This window comes from Tamandua tetradactyla, chromosome 14, assembly GCF_023851605.1.
Source record: "Tamandua tetradactyla isolate mTamTet1 chromosome 14, mTamTet1.pri, whole genome shotgun sequence".
Taxonomy (NCBI): Eukaryota; Metazoa; Chordata; class Mammalia; order Pilosa; family Myrmecophagidae; genus Tamandua; species Tamandua tetradactyla.
In genome coordinates this window covers 25,530,986-25,543,340 of record NC_135340.1, presented here as the reverse complement: position 1 = coordinate 25,543,340, position 12,355 = coordinate 25,530,986, and positions in this window count along the sequence as shown.

Genomic DNA, 12,355 nt, shown 5'->3' with positions numbered 1-12,355 from the left:
TAAATTTTGAAAGACTGAGATTATTCGAAGCACTTTTTCTGACCACAACAGAATGGAGCCTGAAATCAATAATCATTTAAGAACCAGAACTTTCATAAATATATGGAGATTAAATAACATACTTCTTAAGAAGAAACTGCAAGAGAAATAGGTAAATATCTGGAGCTGGGTGAAAATAAGAATACAATAAATCAGGACTCATGGGATCCAGCAAATGGAGTGCTTAGAGGGAAATTTATTGTCCTAAATACCTATATTAAAAAAGAATGACCAAAACTTGAGGACTTCACTGCTCATCTGGAGGAATTAAATAAAAAGCAGCAAACTAACCCAAAGCAAATAGAAGAAGAGATATAAAGATCAAAGCAGAAATTAATGAATAGGAGAACAAGAAAATAATAGAAAGAATCAATAAAACCAAAAGTTGATTCCTTTAAAAAATCAATAAAATCGATGGGCCCCTGGCTAGGCTGACAAAGAAAAAAAGAGAGAGGATGAAAATAAACAAAATCAGAAATAAGTGGGGGATCATTAACATGGACCTTAAAGAAATAAAAAACATTATAAGAGGATACAATGAACAACAATATACTAATAAACTAGATAGTTTACATGAACTGGAAAAATTCTAGAAACACATAAACAATCCACACTGCTCCAAGAAGAAATAGAAGATCTCAACAAACCAATCACAAGTAAAAAGATTCAATGAGTCACCAAAAGTCTTTCTACAAAGAAAAGTCCATGGTTAGATGGCTTCACAGGGAAATTTTACCACGCATTCCATAAAGAGCTTATACCAATCCTGCTCAAACACTTCCAGAAAATTGAAGAAAAAGGAACACTACCTAACTCGTTTTATGAAACTTAGATCCCTCTAATACCAAAACCAGATAAAGATGCTATAAGAAAGAAAATTGCAGGCCAATATTTCTAATAAATATAGATGCAAAAATTCTCAATCAAAAATACTTGCAAATTGAATCCAATACCACATTTAAAAAAGTATACACCATGATCAAATGGGGTTTATATCAGGCATGCAAGTGTGATTTAACACAAGAAAATCAATCCATGTAGTACAACACACTAACTAGTTAAAAGGGAAAAATCTCGTGATTATCTTGATTGATGCTGAAGAGTATTCAACAAAATTTAACATTGCTTTCTGATAAAAGCACTTCAAAAGGAAGGAATTGAAGGAAACTTCTGCTTTAGGATAAAGGAAATATATGGAAACCCCACAGCTAGCATCTTATTTAATGGAGAGGGACTGAAAGCATTCCCCCTAAGACTGAGAATGAGACAAGGATGTCCACTATCACTGCTATTATTCAACATTGTGTTTGAAGTTTTAGCTAGAGCAATAAGGCAAGAAAAAGAAATAAAAGACATCCAAATCAGAAAGGAAGTAGTGAAACTTATATTATTTGCAGATGATATGATCCTATACTTGGAAAATCCTGAGAAATCTATGACAAAGCTACTTGAGCTAATGAACAAATTCAGCAAAGTGGTGGAAATAATGTGCAGAAATCAGTATTGTTTCTATATGCAAGTAATGACCTAACTGAGGACACAATTAAGGAAAAAATTCTCATCAAAATAGCAACTAAAATAATCAAATGTTTAGGAATAAACTTAACCAGGATGTAAAGGAACTGTACACAGAAAAATACAAAATTTTGCTAAAAGAAATAAAAAATCCAAATAGGTGGAAAGATATTCCATGCTTATGAAAGGAAGGTTAAATGTCATTGAGATGTCAGTTTTACCCAAATTGATCTACAGTTTCAATGCAATACCAATCAAAATTCCAACAACCTACTTTGAAGGCTAAGAAAACTTGCTACCAAATTTATCTGGAAGGGAAAGAGACCTCAAATAGCCAAAAATATTCCAAAAAAGAACAAAGTGGGAGGACAACACTTCCTGGTTTTAAAGCTTATTATAAACCCACAGAGGTCAAAACATCATGATACTGGCACAAATACAGATATATTGATCAATGGAATTGAATTGAGAGTATAGAAATTGTCCACCAAATCTATGGTCAATTTATCTTCAACAAGACCCCAAAATCCACTGAGCTGGGACAGAATAGTCTTTTTCAGTAAATGGGCCTGGGAGAACTGAATATCAACAGCCAAAAGAATGAAAGAGGAACCCTACCTTACACTCTATACAAAAATTAACTCAAAGTGAATCAAGGACCTAAATTTAAGAGCCAATACCATAAGACGTACAGAAGAAGATGCAGGGAAAAATCTTCAAGACCTAATAACAGGAGGTAGCTCCTTAAATTTTATACCCAAAGCACAAGCAATGAATAAAAAAATAAGTAAATGAGAACGCTTCAAAATAAAATGTTCTGTGTACCTTGTCAAAAAGGTGAAGAAGCAGCCAACTCACTAGGAGAAAATATTTGGAAAGCACATATTGGATAAAAGTTTGATGTATAAAGAAATCATACAACTCAACAACAAAAGAATGAACAACCCAATTTTAAAATGGGGAAAAGATACAAATAGATATTTGTCTATAGAGTAAATACAAATGGCTATAAAAACATATGAAGAGTTGTTCATCTTAATTAGCTATAAAGGAAATGCAGATCAAGACACCTAAAAGAATGGCTGCTAGTAAACAAACAGGAAACTAAAAATGTGGAGAGGATACAGAGAAATTGGAATACTTATTCACTACTGGGTGGAATATATAATGATACAGCCGCTGTGGAAGACAGTTTGGTGGTACCTCAGAAAACTAAATATTGAGTTGCCCTATAACCCAGTAAAAGTACTATTCGATATATACCCAGAAGAGCTGAAAGTAGTGACACAGACATCTGCACAGTGAGGTTCATAGTGGCATTATTCACAATTACCAAAAGAAAGAAACAATCCAAGTGCCCTTCAATAGATGAGTGGATAAACAATGTGATGCAATATTAGGCAGTAGTGAGATGAAATGAGGTCCAGAAGCATATGACAACATTGATAATACTGTATGATTTCACTGCAATGGCCCTGATAAAGGTAAATTGAGTTTTAAAATGTAGAATATAGGGGACCTAGAGATACATAGAAGCTAGAGATAGGTTAGCGGTTACTTAATGAGGTTGAACTTAAAGGTATGGGAATGGATAAAAGCGATAGTAGTTCATTAGTAGATTTGTTAGCAATAGTGCCATATTTAAGGTGAATGTGATTGAAAGGGTCATACAGAGCCATGTATCTCACCAATTAACACTACAATTAACATACAAAGGTATGAATCTTGTACAAAGAATAAATAATAGAGGGGTGTAAGGGTAAAACTACTATTGTATGCTATGACCTATATTTAACAGGGAAACATCAGTACCACAGCAATATTAGCAGTAAATAATTGGGGAAGATGGATGAGAATAAAGGTATTCTTGGGTTTTCTCTTTGAGGGTATGTTTATCTGTTATTTTTTCTCACAAGGAAAATTGTTCATTTAAACCACCCAAACGTATGGAGCCCAGAATGGGAACGAGAGCTGCTAATTTACTAAAGCATAAAATAATACCCGGATACATCCCAACAGCTATTGAGCAGAGAGTTAAAAATTCTTGGCAAAGTCCTTTGAGGGACTGGAGAAAACATATGGAGCTATTAAATTTTCCCACCTGTCCCTGATATTGTTTCAAACACTAGGGACTCTTAAGTTAATAGGCCAAGTGCTTGATGTTGAGGCTTTCTCTTATGAAACTTCTGTAATGGAGAAGCTAAGCCTACCTATAATGATTCTTAAGAATTACTTCCAGAGAACCTCTTTTATTCCTCCAATGTGGCCTCTCGCCCTCTAAGCCCAACTCCACAAATGAAATCCTCCTCCCATATGGGACATATGGGCGAAAGTCTTCCTGGCAATGTGGGACATGACTCCCAGGGATGAACCTGACCCTGGAACTGTGGGACAGACAATGTCTTCCTTACCAAAAGGAGGAAAAGAAATGTAGCAAAATGAGGTGTGTGGCCAAGAGAGCTCAAATAGAGTGGAGAATCTATTCTGGGGGCTACTCTTATACAAGATTCAGCTAGATATTGCTAATTACCACAGTTTGCCAAACCCCAACTAACACCATTCCTGTTAAGCCTAAAGAACACCCAGGACTTTATCTGAGATCCTACTAAAATTGAACATACTAAGTTTAGTTTCCAGAAACCTACTACTTTCAGAAGGTTCCTAGCCCAGATAAGTCCTGAAACCCAGAAGTGCATGTCTCTCAAAAATTATCAGTTTGTGGTAGTTAGATACAGCTGTCAACTTGGCCAGGTGATGGCACTTAGTTTTGTTGCTGCAGACATGAGCCAATGGGACATGAACCTCTTCTGTTGCTGATTTACATCTGCAGTTGGCTAGGAGGCGTGCCTGCCGCAATGAATGACATTTGACTTAATTGACTGGTGCTTAAATGAGAGAGCGCAATCTAGCACAGCCCAAAGCAGCTCAGCATACCTCATCTTAGCACTTGCAGCTGAGCCCAGGCCATTGGTGATGCAGAATCACCCCGGGGAAAGTTGTTGGAACCCAGAGGCCTGGAGAGAAGGTGAGCAGAGATCACCCTGTGCCTTCCCACATTAGAAAGAACCTCAGTTGATAGTTAGCTGCCTTTCCTCTGAAGAACTAATGAAATAAATCCCCTTTTATTAAAAGCCAATCCCTCCCTGGTGTGTTGCATTCCAGCAACTAGCAAACTAAAATTTCCAACCCCCATCCCATATTGTTGACACCCCTTTTCAACATGAAAAAAGTTAGAGTAAGCATAACCTTAATATTCTGAAAGATTGGGAGAAGGATTAAAGTAGAAGGAGTGATACAGAAAAGTTAGGATTTAACAAATGAGTATGACTCCTGAATCATCTTTTTAGTCTCCAGTGTCTTGGAGCAGTTAGAAGGAAAAACCTGAAATTTTTGAACTCTAAAACAAAGCAAACTTTGAAATCTGTTCTAGAACTGCCTATTAAGATGCAGTTTGAAGGGTATTGCTTTTTTGTATATATGTTTTAATTCACCATAAAGAAATGTTAAAAAAAACAAAACAAAACAAGAAGACCTCCTTTTATCCTATGAACTTTTTCAGTATAGAATCATGTACTAAAAACTAGAAAAGTCATCTGACTTCATGAACTCTAGATAGGACTATTCCAGATACTATTGCTGCCAGCAAATTATCCAAAATTTAACAGCTAAAGCAACACTGTCATTTTGCTTGCAATTTTATGGGTCAGAAATTCAGGAAGGATTTGGCTAAGCAATATTTGTTTATGTTCTCCCATGCATTTGCAGTATATAAACTGTGTATACACATAGCCACACCTACTATTAACATCAGAAAGCAAACCTCAAATGCTATGGTGATTAATATGCTATTCTTGGTGATTAAAGAGATATTCCTACTTAGGATTTTTCTGGGAAACTACATATAAGGTAGGATATTAAGTGGGCTTTGAAGGATGGGTATGATTTTGATGGCTAGAGAAGAGACAGACACTTCTAGTGAAAAAGAAATTTGTGAAATTAAAATAAAACATTTTGCATATAGAAAATTTAACCAGATGAGTAAAATGGTCTTTATGTGGGAGTGGTGAGAAATTAAACTAGAACAAGAAGTGGCTACTTGATTGGAATGCATATTAAAAGTTAGGTTTGATAATATAGAACATACAGCTAATGGAGAACTATAGAAAATAAAATGGTTGAAAGTGAACTTTCTGACATTTAATCTGACAGCTGGTACATACTGACATGGAGGATAAATAGAATTGAGGCAGGGAAAAAAAAAAGCCTAGAATTTGAGAATTGTTTAGAGATTGCAAAGATCATATAGTTCAAGTTTTTTACTTAAGGATGGGAAGACTGAAGTCAAAGTAGTCACAAAGCTTCTGTGATGCAACTTCAGTAGAACCAAAGTCTCCTGTTTTCTAATCTAATAATTTTTCCATAGCTCTGCTCTTTGTTAAAAGGGTATTTGGTTAGGTTAAGCATGTGGTAATAAAATTGAGAGAAGGACTTAAAAATAAATCAAAGTGTAAGACTAGAGAATGACAGCAGGGTTGTAAGGAAGTTCTATTGATTTCAGTTAGTCAAGTTGGGGGTGGGGGTTTCCTGAGGTGATGCACTTGGAAAGAATTATGACTTAAGTGATGGGATACGATGCAAAATCTGGAGGAAGAAAGTTTCAAGGAGAATATACAAAAGATACCAATTTCCAGGGAGCGGAAGGGAGCAAGAGGGCTGAAATACCTTTAGCTGATAAGCAAGGGAGGTTGGGTGGGGATGAGCCCTTTAGGTAGAGGCCACAACCTGGGGGATTCTGTGGGCTGTCTAGGCTGAGGTGAGGAGTTTAGGTTTTATTTTAAGGGTGATGGAAAGTCACCAGAGGGTTTTGACCAGGGAAGTGACATGAAAGAAACTTTTTAAAAAGATCACTCTGATTATCCATAGAGAAGCTAAGTTTGGAAGGAGGACCCATAATCTATAGGCTATTGCAATAACCCAGGCAAGGAAAGAGGTGAACTTGAATTAGGAAAATAATAGCAGAATTGGAAAAAAAAGAAGTGGCTTTAGATATATTATGCAGTAAGCCCAACGGGGTAACTGTGGTGCCATTTACTGACATGATGGCACCAAGTGGACGCTCTGGGGATGAGTATGGGAAGAACAGTTTCTGTTTGCCATGACAATTTTGAAATCTTAGGCTCACAATCCCTGATCTGAAACACTAGAGGTCAAATTTATGTAGGATCTGAATTTTGCAGAATTTGGAAAGATAATATTATTCATATAATTTACTTCATATAACATCCCTAATAGTATTTGGGACAGCCTCACTGTGCTGGTTTGAAAGGATGTATGTCCCCTAGAAAAGCCATGTTTTAATCTAAAATCCCATTTTGTAAAGGCAGAATGATCCCTATTCAATACTGTATGTTTGAAACTGTAATCAGATCAACTCCCTGGAGATGTGATTTAATCAAGCGTGGCTGTTAAACTGGATTCGGTGATGACATGTCTCCCCCCATTTGGGTGGGTCTTGATAAGTTTCTAGAGTCCTATAAAAGAGGACATTTTGTAGAATGGGAGATTCGGAGAGAGCAGAGAATGCTGCAGCACCACAAAGCAGAGTCCATAAGCCAGCGACCTTGGGAGATGAAGAAGGAAAATGCCTCCCGGGGAGCTTCATGAAAGCAGAAGCCAGGAGAAGAAGCTAGCAGATGATGCTGTGTCCACCATGTGTCCTTCCAGATGAGAGAGGAACCCTGACCATGTTCACCATGTGCCTTTCCAGATGAGAGAGAAACTGTGACTGTGTTTGCCATGTGCTTTGAGAGAGAAACCCTGAACTTCATTGGCCTTGAACCAAGGTATCTTTCCCTGGATGCCTTTGATTGGGCATTTCTATAGACTTGTTATAATTGGGACATTTTCTTGGCCTTAGAACTGTAAACTAGCAACTTATAAAATTCCCCCTTTTAAAAGCCATTCTGTTTCTGGTATATTGCATTCTGGCAGCTAGCAAACTAGAACACTCCCTTAATACCTTCTAGAAGCTTATTAAAACATCAGCAGCAGAAGCAATCATCCCTAAATGGGATAAGTTAAGATGATAAGTATCTCAAATCAGTTCACGTTATATTCTACCCCCAGTGGAGGGCAGGGCACAGATTTTTGGATTTCAACATTACAGATAAGGAATTGTAGATTCATATTAAACCTCTACAAATTTTTTAAACTTTTTTATTGTGGAATATAACATATATACAAAAAAGCAATAAATTTCCCAGTACATTTTAACAAGTAGTTATAGAACAGATTTTACAGTTTGATATTAGTTACAGTTCCACAATTTTTCATTTTTTCTTCTAGCTGCTCCAAGACACAAGACACTGGAGATCAAAAATCAATGTAATGATTCAGCAGTCATACTCATTTGTTAAATCTTATCATCTCTATTATACTCCTTCTTCTCTTTTATTCTTCATTTTTGTGAAAAATAACACATATACTAAAAAGCAATAAATTTCAACATACATCCCAGCATTTAATTGTAGAACAGATTTCAGAGTTTGGTATGGGTTATAATTCCACAATTTTAGGTTTTTACTTCTAGCTGCTCTAAGATACATAAGGCTAAAAGAAATATCAATATAATTCAGCATTCATACTCATTGTATGAGGCTGGGCCCTCTGCATCTCACGACTTGTCTGGTCCAGGGACCCATCTGAAGGTTGTAGGTTTCTGGAAAGTTACCCTAGTGCATGGAATCCTTGTAAAATCTTATATAATGCACTAGGTATTCTTCAGGATTGGTTGGAATGGTTTTGGTTGGGGGTTGGCAAGTTATGATAGGAAGCAATGTCTGACTGAAGCTTATGTAAGAGTGACCTATAGAGTAGCCTCCTGACTCTGAACTCTCTCAACCACTGATACCTTATTTGTTACACTTCTTTTCCCTTTTTTGGTCAGGATGGCATTTTTGATCCCATGGCACCAGGATCATCCATGGGCGTCATCACCCATGCCACCAGGGAGACCTTCACCCCTGGATATCATGTCCCATGTAGGGGGGAAGGCAATGGTTTCATTGGCAGAATTGGGCTTAGAGAGAGACAGGCCACATCTGAGCAACAAAAGAGGTCATCCAAAGATGACACTTAGGCATACCTATAGGTAGGCTAAGTTTCTTCACTACATACATTAGCTTCACAAGAGCACTCCTCAAGATCAATGGTTTGGCCTACTGACTTGGGTGTCCATAATATTTGATACAGTATCCAGGGTTTTGCTGGTGGTAAAGTTTAATAGTTCCATATTTTTTTCTCCCTCAAGGGACTTTGCCAATACTTTTTGATTATCTACTTAATATGCTCTGGGATGTATCCAGGCATTACATTAAGCTATATAAGATTAAAGGCTCTCATTTTTATTCTGGGCTCCATGTATTTGAATTGTTTAAATGATCTATTGAGGCAGGTTGACTTAGATTATGTGCTACAGAAAATTTGGTTCTGGCCAAAATAAGCCTTTCTTTCTTTGTTCTCAAAGAGTAGGTGAAGTTCTAAAATACAGACAACATCTTCCTTTCCCCTGTATTCTGAATTACCTTAATCCTGACCTGGTTGGCTTCATTCTTTTCTCTAAATACCAGGTTATACATATCTCTATGGATATGTGTTTTGATAGGCAAATAAGTATGAAGTGCCTACCAACATTTATAAATCATAGTACACTAAAGAGGAAATGGTTGCTTTATTGATCCTTCATCCAATGGGACTAAAGGGGTTAAATATCTGGATATACTAAAACTAGTTCAGGCACTGGTTAAGAGAAATTTCAAGAGGTTAACTAAATATATCTGAGACTATCAGCATTTGATATGTGGGCGTAAATAGATGTAATAGAAAATAAGAGTGAAGCGTATTGTAGCATTTCCAACCTAAATTGTGGGGACATTGTTGTTGGTACCATTTCCTGAAATAAAGTCATCTGGAGGCAGGGTTGTTTGAAGAGGGATAATGGGAAATGTAATATCTTTTATTTTTTACTAAAACCTGAAGAAACCTTGTCAGCAAACTTTTCCTGTAAAAGGCCAGATAACAAATATTTTAGGCTTTGTAGGCCATATATTTTCTGTAGCAACTGTTCCACTCTGCTATATAGCACAAAATCAACCATAGACAACATCTTGTCAAGTGACGGAGGCTGGGTTCCAATAAAGCTTTATTTATGGACACTGAGATATGAGTGTCATATAATTTTTGTGTTGCAAAATATTATTCTACTTTTGATTTTTTCCAACCATTTGATTTGATGTGTATAAATCATTCTTTGCTCAAGGACCATATAAAAAGAAGCAGTGGGCCAGCTTTGACCTGTTGGTCATAGTTTGCTGATCCCACTAGAGTGGAAAGGTAATCCCTTCATATGGTGGTAAAGAAGGCACATAACCAGAGATCTGGAATGTAATTCAAAATCAAAGAGTTATGAGAATGCAACTGAAAGGAAAGATGACATAGAAAGGAATAGAATTAAGGCAAAGAATTATTCACAAATAAAAACTTTTCCCTGTAAAGAAGTCATTCAAAACATCAAAATGATGTCTCTATAGTAGCATCGCTATTTTCTATTGCCTCCTAGAAGTCTCAACCTCTGCTCTGAGAAACGCTATCTCATGTACTCCAGGCATCTGCCACTTCACCCCGTATGATTTACAGATCAAATATTGTAGTTAGCTTCATATTTCCTTTCTTTCAACAAATTCGGCTATGGAAATCGACTGGAGATAGTTCTCCTAAAAGCTATGAGACTTAACTCTCAAAAAAGGGAAAAGATCATTCTCTTTTCCAGGAAACTTAGACATTTAGCACTATGATAGTTTTAATTCTTTTTTTTTTTTTTCAGGGATTGAAGCAGAAATTTATTCTAAAATTAAACTTTCCTTTCTATCTAGCTCCTCAATCCCCATATAATCTTTCCTCTACTATTATTTGGCCCTAAGGGAAGCTAAAGGAGAAAGAGAATTGATTTTAAAAAGAGAGAGAGAGAGAGAGAGAGAGAGAGAGAGAGAGAGAGAGAGAGAGACAGAGATGTGAAGTGTTATATCTATCTAGAAGGCTTTAGAGAGAGGATTAAAGCAACTGAAATTTACCAGTTTCTTCTCTTTCTATCTGTGCCCCTCCTCATCCTTGTCTCATCATAAAGTCTAGCATATTATATAAATATGGAATGCTTTGAACTTCAGGTTTAGTGGGGCAATATATTCAAAATTTTCAAATTAACAGCTATGCTCATGGCTCTAGAGGTTTTTAAAATTATTAAATCATTTTTTCATAAATAACTGTAAAATTATGTAAATTTTTGTGTGTGCTGTGATATTTCTGGTTCCCTTTCACACTTAAAACTCTCATTGAGAATAAGGCAGTTTTGGCATTAAACTGTAACATGATTTGGCATTTATATATCCTGTAGGAAAGAGTAAAACACTACCTGCTTTAAACTGTGATTTCTAGTAGGGTTTCTGGGTTAAGTAAAGCCTCAGATACCAAAAAAAAAAATAAAATAAAGATTTTGAAATTGCTTTGCCAAGGCTAAGATTCGTATATCTATTTTTACTCATTACCAAATAAAGGTACAATTTCCAATCCAAGAACTTCACTCTGCCATCTTCCATCACACTGACATTTTCTACAGGCATCCATTTCCTGTGTTTTTTTAAATGTAATTTTCCTTGTTTTTCTTAGTGTGCTTTGAAAATTTTTGTTACTGATTATTTATTAAAAACTTAAAATTGTGATTTAATTTTGGCCATCACACACATTGTCAAAGGCGACTTTACTATCTTGTAAGCTTTGTTGTACTTGTTAGCTTTGATTCTAAGAAAATAATCTAAATAAAACTTTAAAGAGGGAAATCAGAGAATATCTGTTTTATTATAGAACAAAGCAGAGCTCTGAAAGCTGCATTAAACAAAATTCTCCAACACTGCAAGGGATTTCCATTGGCCGCCATACTTGGCTGGATAAAGAATGTTTGAGCAAAAAGGTTTAAATTTCCTATAGTTATAAATAGCAGCAAAGGAAGATATGATTTCTTTAAGTGTTAATGTTATTTAATTATTTTGTGGTAAGTGTTTTACATAGTAGTTTATCTGGGAGTAAAATAATCTCTCTCATTGTGTGTTCAACCATAAGATGCTAAATTCTGTCTTTCATAATTATCTTGTATTCACAATTTATTGGTTTCAAATCATAAAACATGGTTACAAGACACACAATTGCTCTACAAGCAAGATTGTATTTCCCAAGTTCATGACAAGGCAAATAGGTTTTCTTTTTTTGTTGTTGTTTGTTTTTGTGTTTGATTTTTTATTATGCGATATTATGCTAGAAACATTTTCTGGTATTTCAGTAAATGTCATTTTCTGACATTTCACATAGTTCAGTAATATCAAGAGTGCACCAATCTTTACTTTGTCTTCCTTTTTTTTCATGAAATATAAGGAAGAGAAATTCTCACTTTATGTGTAACATATACTTTATCTGGTAAATGACTCAACTGAAGGATGAATTTGAAGTCAATACTTTTGAAAGTTTAGTAGAAATGATTAGAAACTGATATAAGCAAATTCAACAATATCAGACTAATAAATTAGGATAAAATAACCAGATTTATCCATGCTTATCCTGCAAAACATAATCTCCTATCATTTGCAAAAACACCCAAGCTCTATTCTTGGATTAAGTGACGTGCCTGCATTTTTTCCACTTGTTTGGAAAGGCCTGCTGGTTATATCATTTTCCCAGGATGATTAGTTGAGAAAAC